The following is a 13,107-nucleotide window of genomic DNA, read 5'->3' on the forward strand; positions in this document are numbered from 1 at the left end:
TCCCACAATCTCAGCTTACTGCGACCTCCGCCTCCTGGGCTCTAGTGATTCTCCTGCCTCAGCCTCCTAGGTAGCTGGGATTACAGGTGCCTGCTACCATGCCTGGCTAATTTTGGTATTTTTAGTAGAGATGGGGTTTCGTCATGTTGGCCAGGCTGATCTCGAACTCCTGACCTCAAGTGATCTACCGGCCTTGGCCTTGTTAATTTCATTAGTGTATGTACATTGCCCCAATTTTGGAATGAGTGCGGCTGTGTATGTGAATGAGCCCTTTTTTGGAATGGAGTCCTTTCCAAGGTTGACTCCCACCTTGTGTCCTGAGCTGCTGGGATAGGTTCCATCAACCATGAACTAGAATAAGCAGGTAGGAAAATGAATGAAGGAAGGATTGAATGAATAGTACAAATTATTGCAAGATAAAAATGTATAAAGTCTATGATAATCATACAAATGCACAACAATAAACAGTCTGATATGAAAGCACTCAGTGAGCATGCTCTATTTGTGATTGTTTTTTAATTTTGTGGTGGTCAGAGGTGCTCCTTACAATTTTTGTTTTGCATACATTTAGTTTTTGATTTAACCCACCACTGACCACTGGTTCATCAAGACTCAGTGGTTCACCAAGAATTGGGGAAATAATTATCTTACTTATTAAAAAAATCTTTCTTAAATGTATCTACAGCTCAAGTTTATTTCAGTGTTTAATATTGGAACTGTTTTGGTCTTCATTTAGAAGCTCACTGATGTTATTGTAGCCAGAAATACACCATGAAAAATTAACTATTGTTTATGTAAGTTTGTCTGGGATCTAATTGTTTTCATTGTTCATCATTTCAAAGTTACAGTTTCCAAGAACCTGTGGATGATGTTAAGCAAGGGCTTACTCTCTATATAAAATTAAATTCAGTATATTTAACAGCTGTTCTTCTATTCACACACACATAAATACACATCAAATAAAGGAAAACATATTGGATTTTGTTCATTTGTTTTGTGTGTGTTTGTGTGTGTGTGTGTGTGTGTGTGTGTGTGTGTGTTTAAACATGGTGTTTACCATCATCCATTTGCTGGAGCCAGCAGCCTGGGGGTTCTCTTAAAGTTTTCTTGTGCCTCTGTCAATGTCGCTTCATCAAGATACATTAGCTTTCCCTTCTCAATAAAGATATCTCTCCTTTTCTCTCTCCTTTTGCACTGATTCTTCTTTTCTTCTTTATTTTAGATTTTCATTATGTCTTGGTCACGGTTACTATTATAACATTGTGAATGATTTCCTCTCTTTCTCATACTATCTCCATTATAGTCTCATCAATAATTGTGACACTCTCCCAGAGTAATCTTTTTTTAAAAAAATCGATGAATGATGTCATTTCCTAATTAATAGTTTTTTTATTGCTCTTAGGATAAAATGCAAATGCATTATTACGGTATACAAACCCCACAGTATGATCTTTCCTTTTCTCTCAACACCAAACACTGTTTGTATTTCAGACATGCTAAAGTATTTAAAGTTTTTCAAATTTATTATACCTTTGCATGCCTCCACAAATTTCCTCTATCTGGATTCATCTTCTGCTCTTTTCTTTACTTGATTGGTTTCTTGAGCAGAAGAAAAACTATCTCCCTAGATATCATCTCTTGACTGTAATAAAAGTATTCTTGAAGCACCTTGTAAATTTTTAAAACAGAACTTGCTATATATGCCATTTTCAATGCCAATGCCCGCATTATGTGCAGAATAAGCAGATGATTAAAGTGCAATGCCTAATTTCAAAGTAGTATTCATTTGGGAAATATTAAAATGTCTGAAAATCTAGTATGTATAAGAACATATAATATATTTTATTCTAGGTGTTTTCTATAACAATTTTTATAAAACCCAATTTCTAAATCTTTTAAAAGCAAGCTTTCTTTTAACAAGTCTGTGTCAATATCCTCTCAAGTGACCACGAAAACATAATCTCATATCCCTTTAATGCATTATCAACACTGCTGGCAGACTGATGTTTCTGAAATATAGATTGAATTCTGTAACTTCCCAGCTTAAAAGCTTTCAATGGCACCACGACGTCTACTGGATAAAACTCAAACTTGGTGACATTGCCTTCGTGGCCTATTAAAACTTGACTCTAAATTAACTTTTATGCTGTATCTCCTACAAATCTCCCTCTGATTCTAGCACAACCATCCTATCCTTTGAACCTACCATAACTCCTAACACTTCTTGCTACTGCATGTTATTTATTTTTCTTAAATACCATTTCCACTTGGAAAATCAGTACTGACATAACTACATTTCTTTTCAAGTTTTTCTTCTCTGGGCTCTCTCTTATTGTATTAGTTACTCATTATTTCATAGTCCCAAATATCAAATATCTAATGCACCGTTCTGCTATGTTGTGTTTTCACTTAGAATGAATACTTACTTATCTATTAGACGGGAGATTCCTCAAATACACAAGCTATGTTTATTTTTCTTTGTTCTTCAAGGACTTATCACACAATATGTTCTAAGAGATTTACACGTTTATAAAATGAATAAAAAAACAATAAAAGTGTGCACTCATAACCCCACATATATATTTGGTTTATTATTGTATTACTCATCTTAATTATTTTATTAATCTTTATGATTGAAATGTATTGTCAATCCATATCATACAGATACAAATATATATTACACATACAAAGACCTGTATAAGGTGTATATGCATATTTTAAATAATAATAATAAAACAATACTTGTACTCAAGAAAGTGGGTAATTTGATTAAGTAAATATCATATTGTGTGTCATAGTGTAAACATGGCATTATATAAACCCTTGGATGATGGCTCTAGCAAAGGCACAGGACTAGAAAGGCAAACCCAAATCTTAGAGAACAACTGTTCCAAATAGAATGGACTGCTGTCTTCATAGGCCATGTGTATTTTGAAAGGAACATACATGTAAACTAAATAGAGATATAAAAGCAATTACCTCTGACTCCTAAAAAACTTTGGATGTGTCACTAATTCCTGCAATTCTTCCTGACATAAAATATTCTTTTTGATTTGCTATCTTGGCCTTGAGGGTAAGTGGGATTATGCTGGAGTTTTCTTTTGGTCTTTCCTTCTGTAATGGCTCACCCTTAACAGGTCGGGAACTCAGAAGATTCTAAATACATCCATCCTAGTGTTACAACTGAGTTCCATGGAAATAGTCATAGGGGAAAAAAAGCTACTGTGACTTGTCCTGGACACCATTTATTACCTGAATTCCATAACTCCTTTCTCAAGCTAAGGAGCTATGATTGTGTTTCAGATCAGTAATATCACTGTCAACATAGACCCTGAACTAAAAACCTTTGAAAGATAGTCAAATTTCCCAAGTGTACATTTATTCTGTATACAGTCTTAACGAAACATAGATTGAATATACATAAATTGGCATTACACAGTCCTCCTTGTAGGTTATCCAGTTCTTACTGAGCTCTGGACTGAGAACTGGCTTGTACATGAAAAGGGTTTAAGAGATTACAATTTTCTATTCTTGTTATCTTTTAATTATTCAGGCTATATAAGTCAAATTACAATTTAATTGGCTGCCTTTTTATTTCATTCCTAGAAAAACTATGATCTATTACTTTTCTTTAGGATAAGTCACTCTTGTTTCTTTTACTGTCCTGAGGTTTATGTTCACTATATTCACCTTATCTGTTGGTTAAATGTTGTAATTAGGCTCCTGCAATTCCAAAACCCCTTAATCTCTGTTAATAGTTGATATGGTTAGGCTTTGTGTCCCCACCCAAATCTCATCTTGAATTATAATCTGCATAATCCCCACATGTCAAGGGAGAGACCAGGTATAGGTAACTGAATCACAGGTGAGGTTTGCCTCATGCTGTTCTCATGATAATGAGTGAATCCTTATGAGATCTGATGGCTTTATAAGGAGCTCTTCCCTCTTTGCTCCACACTTTTCCTTCCTGCTGCCTTGTGAAGAAGGTGTCTTGCTTCCTCTTCACTTTCCACCATGATTGTAAGTTTTCTTACAGCCATGCTGAACTGTGAGTCAATTCAGTCTCTTCCCTTTATAAATTACCCAGTCTTGGGTAATTTAAAACCTTGGGAATCCATTTAATGACAGTAAGAAAATGGACTAATACAATAGTAGAGACCTCAGCTTATTCATAGCATCTCCTATTGTCAAATATTGTCAACAGAGCTCAGCTGGATTAAGGTTCTCAAAGATATTGCTTCCTTGGAAGAAATGTGGATTTACACTTGTATTTTGAGTTTAGACATTCAAGAGCTTCAATGATTCTTTCCACAGACATTCTCTTTTGGGCCATGATTTGCATAATCATATTATTTTCATGGTTATCAAATTGCTATTACATTGCTATAGCCACAATTCCCCAATACCATGCTTGTCATCTACACATTAGTTTTTGCCTCCAAGCCATCACATGATAATGTGAATGTGATGCTGATGCACAGCATGGATTACCAATTTCCAATTTTTCCACAAATAGGAATGTTTTCTGTTTATTTCTTGAATGTGTGCAGAATCCCACTGCAGAACCTATAGGGAAGGTCTGTTTTCTGACATCATTCCTTGTATCAATTACTGGAACAGTTCATATAAATAATTTAAATAAAGATATGGTCATAGTGAATGGAAACCAACAAAGGAGAGTAAGGCACAACGGGACAAGCCATAGCAGTGGACCATTACCTAGGCCTGAAGGAGCAAAGAGATCGGGAGTTTGCTGTGACAGAGAGAGTGAATGTAGTTGTCGAAGAGTGCCACTTCGTATGTACTGGAGATGGTCATAAAGCTCACTCTGGCAGACTGCCAGCATCTCTTCCCAACTCCACAATCCGTCACAGCCTATGATGTCATACTGATATTAAAATTGATATTGATAGCTTAATATTAGCTATGGTGCAATGACTCACACTACAGAATTTAGAAACTGCTAAAAACAAGCCTTCTTTTTTTTTGCCTTTCAGAGAGCTGATTGTTAAACATATATCTGCAGGTCAGTGGGAGCACCCAACGGAACTTGTGACTGTTTGTTAGTAAAAAAACTAAAGGGTGGGAACTAACATAGTAATCATTTATCTGCTATTCCTCACATATCCAACTATTAACCCTCATTCACTGGCAGAGCAAAATTGCAATCCAGAAGCCAAGAGTCATGTAATGTTGTCAATAAATGTTGGTTTCCAAGGGTGCAGAACAAGGTAAAAAGTCTAGAGAGAGCCAATCTAAGTAAAATATATTTAGTGCAAGTGGTTATTAAATAAACTTGTGTCAATATGTGCAGAGTAAGAAATAGTCCTTAGCAAAGACTTCAGTGAATAAATGACAAATATAAGGGACATCACTTGTAAAGGTCCTTAAGTGTGGCTAACTTGGGCTTTCCATGGACTAAGAAGGGCAGAGTGACTGCTGCACAGGGAACGAGAGAGAGAGTGAAAAGATGTGAGGTTAAGGAGGTCAAAATGAGCTAGATAATATAGTGTTTAATAGGCCATGATAAATGATTTATGATTTCAAATAACTTTTGATATGTTATTTATATGCAATAAAATTCACCAATTTTAACTTTGAAATTTTATGTGTTTTAGTAATTGTGTAAAGCCAAGTAAGATACCAGATAAATTTCTTACCTGAAAATGTTTCCTTTGATCCTTTGCAGTGGATTCTTTCTCCTGACTTTCATCTTAAGGCAACCAATAATTTCCTGTCACTATATTTTTCATCTTCCAGAATTTTATATAAATGGACTTCAGCCTTTTGTATGTAACTTTTTCACTTAGCATAATTACTATTTTGAGATTGATCTATGTTGTTGTGTATGTCAGCACTGCTGAGTGATATTTTATGGGGTAGATATATCACAGTCTGTTTTTTTCTGTTTGGTTTTCTTTTGTTGTTTTTGGTGTTTTTAGTTTTAATTCATCAGTTTAAGGATATTTGGGTTTCCTCCTATTTTGGGGTAAAAATAATGCTACTATAGATTCAAGTTTACAGATCTTCATGTAGATATGTACTTTAATTCTCTTAAGTAAATAGTTAGGGTATTAAATTGTTAGGTCTTGTGGTAAATGTATGTTTAACTTCTTAAATATACAGTTTTACAAAGTAGTCAAATTTTATTTTCCTAACATCAAAGTGTAAGTTTCATTTGTTCCACATTCTTACCAGAAGTTGATATTATCAGTCTTTTTAACAAAGACTTTTGTTATTAGTAAATTTGTAGTGGCATTTTATTTTTACATCTTATTTATTTACATTTTTACATCTTATTTACTTACATTTTCCTAACTGCTGACATCAAGGATTTGCCTTGGGTTTATTAAAAGCTTATATATTCTCTTCTGTGGAATACCTGTTTAAATTCTCTAATGAATTTTTAATTGAGTTGGTGCTCATTATAGAATTCTCTCTCTCTCTCTCCCCAAGTATATATATATGTGTGTGTGTGTGTGTGTGTATATATGTATGTATATATATTTTATTGCACTTTAGGTTCTGGAGTACATGTGCAGAACATGCAGGACTGTTGCATAGGTACATACGGGGCAAGGTGGTTTGCTGCCTCCATCCCCCTGTCACATATATCGGGTACTTATCCCCATGTTATCCCTTCCCAACCGCCATATCCCCTGTTGTTCCTCCCCTATTTCCCCATGACAGACCCCAGTGTGTGATGCTTCTCTCTTTGTGTCCATGTGTTCTCATTGTTCAATACCCACCTATGAGTGAGAAAAAGCAGTGTTTGATTTTCTGTTCTTGTGTCAGTTTGCTGAGAATGATGGTTTCCAGATTCATGCATGTCCCTACAAAGGACATGAACTCATTGTTTTTTTTATGGCTGCATAGTATTCCATGGTGTATATGTGCCACATTTCCTTGTTCAGTCTATCATCAGTGGGCATTTGGATTGGTTCCAGGTCTTTGCTATTGTAAGCAGTACCACTATGTACATACATGTGCACGTATCTTTATAATAGAATGATTTATAATCCTTTGGGTATATTCAGTCATGGGATTGCTGGGGCAAATGGAATTTCTGTTTCTAGCTCCTTCAGGAATCACCACACTGTCTTCTACAATGGTTGAACTAATTTACACTCCCACCAACAGTGTAAAAATGTTCCTATTTCTGCATATCCTCTCCAGCATCTGTTGTCTCCTGATTCTTTAATGATCACCATTCTAACTGGCTTGAGATGTTATGTGGTTTTGATTTGCATTTCTCTAATGACCAGTGATGATGAGCATTTTTTCTTATGTTTGTTGGCCTTATATATGTCTTCTTTTGAAAAGTTTCTGTTCATATCCTTCACCCACTTTTGTATGGGTTTGTTTGTTTTTTTCTTGTGAATCTGTTTTAGTTCTTTGTAGATTCTGGATATTAGCCCTTTGTCAGATGGGTAGATTGCAAAAACTTTTCCCCATTCTTTTGGTTGCTGGTTCACTCTAATAATTGTTTCTTTTGCTGTACAGAAGCTCTGGAGTTTAACTAGATCCCATTTGTCTCTTTTGGCTTTTGTTGCCAATGCTTTTGGTGTTTTAGTCATGAAGTCCTTGCCTATGCCTATGTTCTGAATGGTTTTGCCTAGGTTCTCTTGTAGAGTTTTTATGGTGTTACATCTTCTGTTTAAGTCTTTAATCCAGCTGGAGTTAATTTTAGTGTATGGTGTCAGGAAGGGGTCCAGTTTCTGCTTTCTGCACATGGCTAGCCAGTTTTCCCAACACTATTTATTAAACAGGGAACTCTTTAACCATTGCTTGTTTTTGTCAGGTTTGTCAAAGATCCGATAGTTGTAGATGTGTGGCATTGCCTCTGAGGCCTCTGTTTTGTTTCATTGGTCTATATCTCTGTTTTGGTACAAGTAGCATGCTGTTTTGATTACTGTAGCCTTGTATAGGAAGGCTTGTGATTTCTGTACATTGATTTTGTATCCTCAGACTTTGCTGAAGTTGCTTATCAGTTTCAGGAGATTTTGGGCTGAGACGATCGGGTCTTCTAAATATACAATCATGTTGTCTGCAAATAGAGACAATTTGACTTCCTCCTTTCCTAATTGAATACACTTTATTTCTTTTTCTTGCCTGATTGCTCTGGCTAGAACTTCCAATACTGTATTGAATAGGAGTGGTGAGAGATGGCATCCTTGTCTAGTGCCACCTTTCAAAGGAAATGCTTCCTGTATTTGCCCATTCAGTATGATATTGGCTGTGGGTTAGTCGTAAATAGCTTTACTTTTTAATGAGCAGATGTATTATAAGATAAATATCACATATTTTTCAAAGTATAATAGCTTTTCAGAAACTATAGAGAAATAATGTGTTTTCTCACTATAGTATGTGCATGATCCTCTCAACATTGATGTGGATACTTTGTATAAAAAGTAAGAAGTTGGACAATATAAAATCCCAAATATCAAATTTAATAAATCAACACTATAAACTTGAATAGTCAAACATTTACCCACTATTTTACTAGACATTTAAAAAATAATTTGAGAGGGAAGACATATGATATTTTCTGATTTTCAATTTTTTTGGTTGATCTACTCCACAGTCACAGCAGTTTATTCTCCCTGGTGACAAGAAATGGTATAAGGAAAAGTTGTCAGAATAGTTTTTTTCTTTAATTAGAAAATCAAAAAGATAATTAGCTTAGATCTTAGAATCTGTTACCTTTCTAAGGTTATTCAGAGCCCATTTTGGGAATCTCTGAGTACAAAACCTGGACTATTTATAGTGTGCTGCTATTATGTCCACTACATAAAACCATTATAATTGGGTGAAGGAGTAAATATTTCATCACTTTAATGGTTAACATTTTTTCTAGTTGTTTTAGTATCAAATGTTAAATACTGACAACCTCTGGGTTAATCCTGATCAGCAAATCTTTTACATTATCAGCATAGTGTTTTAAAAGTTTTCAATTAGTTGGCAAAAGCAAAAAATCAGATTTTCTCTTTTAAATATAGATTTCTATTCTTTGCTAGGATCTAGATTTGACAACAATGAGCCTATATTCCCTATGGAAAAAATCAGTTGGAGCTAAGTAGCTGCAATCCGTCTAACCCAGCTCTTTCCAGTCTGTTGAAAATTCATTATTCTCTTTTATTTAGACCCAGGATGCTTCACAAAATTGTCTGTTCCCTGTTTAGGTCCTATAAGTTATTTTTGTTTTACTTGATTTTTGCCTTTTAAATTTCCTGATAATTATAGAGGTGACTATTAATTTTATTTTTATTGTGTAATAATCAAAAATATCATTTATGATGATAAAAGCAGTGATTTCCATGCTTATTTTATAGAACATCCTTTTTTCTTCAAAAAATATTACTAGGATATAATATAATTGAAAATAAACACTTTTATCTTTGAAGGATTCCACTTAGTGTTCTCCTCTCCTCATCTTTCCTTACCTGCAGAGCTGTTCTTTGATGTGAAGAGTAATCTCTACCAGGAAAAGCAAGGCATCTAACAATCTCAGAGCTTCCTAGAAGTAGAATTTGCAAATGCCCATTAACATAATTATTCATATTTTTGTATGTGATGGCTATCTTATTTTAGTGAATATTTTCTTAGTTGAGACTTACAATTTTAAACATCTGTATAACTCTGTACCTTAGTCCATCAAGTGTAGAACCAAGCATCAAGATCCTATACAAACTTCAAAGATGCAGAAGTACTATAAAAGTGTCTCTTTTCAAGTGAAACAAACCCAGAAAGTGTTCTCACAATGTAGTTCACAGCTTGGAAGCCCAGGATTGTGCTTTAGGGAGTTTACCATGTGTTTTTGTCACCAGTTACATACATACAGCTTTGATAATGAGTGCTAAACTCGGAAGTACTCAACTGTTACTTTCCTCTTCATTGATTTTTTAATCTCAAGGTGACCTAGGCTGATTCATGCCTGTATCTGCTATACAAAATTCTCAATATATTCTAGCAGGCTATACTAAAGGTAATAAAAGTTACAAACCATCTATCTAAAACTACCTGGATAATGAAAGCTCATTTCGGGGAGCTAAATAGATAAGATATTGACTCTGGTAAAAGAAAATGTATGCTCAACTTATGGGTTTGTAATATAGTGAATGGAATTAGAGAGACTTGCTGGCACCACAAATAACCTAAATCTCCTCTTGAACTAAGATGATTTCTAAATGTGTGAAACTTTCAACTTGGAGGAACTTAAAAAATATAGCACTGTCAATAAAGCTGAATGAATGTTAAAAAGGATTTTCATACTTAATAAGGATCCAGTTACTTGATGTAGCTCTTCAATTAAAATTTGCCCTAGTTACTATTCTGTCCCACATATTAAAGTGAAGAAATTTCCTTTTCCACTGCTTTATTAACATAATCTGAGTTTTTTTGGGTTTGGTTTGTTTTCATTGCTTAGTTGCTTTTGTTTATAGACTTTTTAGGACTTTTTAGTCCTTTTTAGGACTCAGTATTGAATAGTGAATTAAACATAAATAGTGCCTGAGTTTATAGAATTTATATTCTAATGGAAGAAACCAAAAAAGAAAAGGTTAAATGTACAATATAATATTCTGTAGTGAAAAAGGAAAAAGTGCTATAGAGGAAAACGAACCGTATAAGATAGGGCATTAGGGAAAGAGGGATACTTTTCTCAATAGAGTTGCCAAGGAAAGCCTGTTTGAAGATGATGATATTTGCAGCAAGAATTAAATGAAGTGATGGTACAGCTATATGAATATGTGGACATAAGCTTTCTAACCTGTGGGAAGATCACTTATAATTCCTTGAAAAAGAATAATAGGCATCTTTTTTAAACAAAAAGAAAGTTCAGAATATTTGAAAAAGAATATGACTACTTGGGTATGAGGTGCTAGAGCTATCCAGGGATCAAGTAAACTAAGATCTTATGGAGAACCTGTAAAATAATGTAGATATTGATCTAAATACATTTAGAAGGCCATGCAGAAATTTTGAGTAGAAGAATGACAGTTATTTTCAAAGGAATTGTCTGGTTGTTGAGATATTGTAAATTCAAGTTATGATTTGATCCAGTCCTGGTTAGTAAGCTACATTAAGTCCCTTCTATCTTCGAAGGCAGTTCTTTGAGGAGGGAATGTTGGTTAAAGGCTTTTTAAATCTCTATTCTCTCACGGTAGAGCACCTTTCACACTTAAGTTCCACATTCTGCTCAGTACATATTAGAATTCCTGGGTTACAGAAAAATGTAAATTAATTGCTTCACCTTGCATTTCAGCTCCAAAGTTCACTAAGTCTGCAGTTTCACCCTGATTCCTCTCACATGCTTCTGCTCCATGGAGAAATTTGTCTTCTTTTTGAGTATGTCCACCATATATTTATTTATATATGCATATTTTAAATTATCTTATTAGGAGAGAAAAGAGTAGCTTAATACATACAACTAGAGCACCACTGAGAGAACTTCAGAAAAAAATTATTATTTTATTTTCTTGCTGCTCTTTGTCATGATGGTAACTACTAAGTGATCACTTCCCAGTTTCAAATTGATTTTCCTCTCATTTGCTTTAAACCAGTTAATGATATTTTACAGATTGTGTTTTCATATATGTTAAAAAATAAAGATCTAATTAAGTTTACAATCAAACTCATAGTTATAAGGTATTTTATGAAAGGTATTAAAAGATAAAAATTTGGTTAAAATCTAGAGGAAAAATATAATCTATAGATGATTGTTTTGACAGTTATTGACATTACTTAGACATTTACTTTTGTCAATGTTTTAAGTTTTTTAGTCATACTTAATACTCTTAAACCAAAGCTTACTTAGTTTAGATCTTCAAGAGATTATTATATAAATCTTTTAATAATTTAAACTCTTAAGACCTTTGAGTGTAGAATAGCAGTTTACACTTCAACACTGATGTATGTAAAAGAAAATATAATACATAACTATTTCCTTGCATGTGTTCTATTCCTAATGCCCCTTTTCAAATAGAAATAAGCTCCTTTGACTGCTGAGCATTTTATTAATGTAATTTAGAGGACATAATGTAGTTTCCAGAACATTACAGTGACACAGATGCAACAGCCGTATAACGAATTCCCTCATGTTTATTTCATCTTTCCTGCTACCACTTTTTTCATTGATTACTTGACTCCCCTAAGTCTAATTTTAATGATGGCCCTTCAGATATCTGGAAACTTGAGTACCCATCTAGTCAATATAGCCTCTTTCACTACTTGATATAAGTTACACTGTTAATAGATGGCCTCCAGCAAAATGGTCATGCATTGGGCATTCTGATTTCTAATTTATTATGTCACTAATAGTCTTTTATATTGATCATAATACTCTGACAACCCTTCATTATTTTATAATCGTTTTGCAGTTGAAGTGCTGAAAGTTTGAATTACTCTCATATCAAAATATCATGTGTAAAAATAGTAATGGAAGGTAAGAGTGAAATAGGTAATTGGGAGCATTTGGGATAAAATATTGTGGGGGAACCCTAAGGAATTTCGTAAGAAAGCCAAGTTAAAGGACACCCTCAGTCACAGTCCAATGAGATAAATTGATAGCACCTGGATTGCATTTGTGAGTGAGTAATCAAAGGAAGCCATTTATATAAAAATGTTGCAGGGAAATACCTCTAACAATCATGGTCACCTTAAAATGAATGCTATGCAGCCATAAAAAAGGATGAGTTCATGACCTTTGCAGGGACATGGATGAATCTGAAAACCATCATTCTCAGCAAACTGACACAAGAACAGAAAACCAAACACTGTATGTTCTCACTCATAAGCGGGTATTGAAAAATGAGAACACAGGGACACAAGGTGAGGAACATCACACACTGGGGTCTGTTGGGAGTTGAGGGGCTAGGGGAGGGATAGCAAGGGGTGGGGAGATTGGGAAGGGATAACATTAAGAGAAATATCTAATGTAGATGATGAGGGGATGGAGGCTGCAAACCACCATGGCATGTGTATACCTATGTAACAAACCTGCACAATCTGCACATGTACGCCAGAAGTTAAGGTAAAATAATAATAGTAACTCCCTCACTACATGTCTAAGTTTCTCAAATTTCACCACTGACTCAAATTTTTTTTCTT

This window comes from Aotus nancymaae, unplaced genomic scaffold (genome assembly GCF_030222135.1).
Source record: "Aotus nancymaae isolate 86718 unplaced genomic scaffold, 86718_ANA_hifiasm-v0.15.2.pri h1tg000002l, whole genome shotgun sequence".
Classification (NCBI taxonomy): domain Eukaryota; kingdom Metazoa; phylum Chordata; class Mammalia; order Primates; family Aotidae; genus Aotus; species Aotus nancymaae.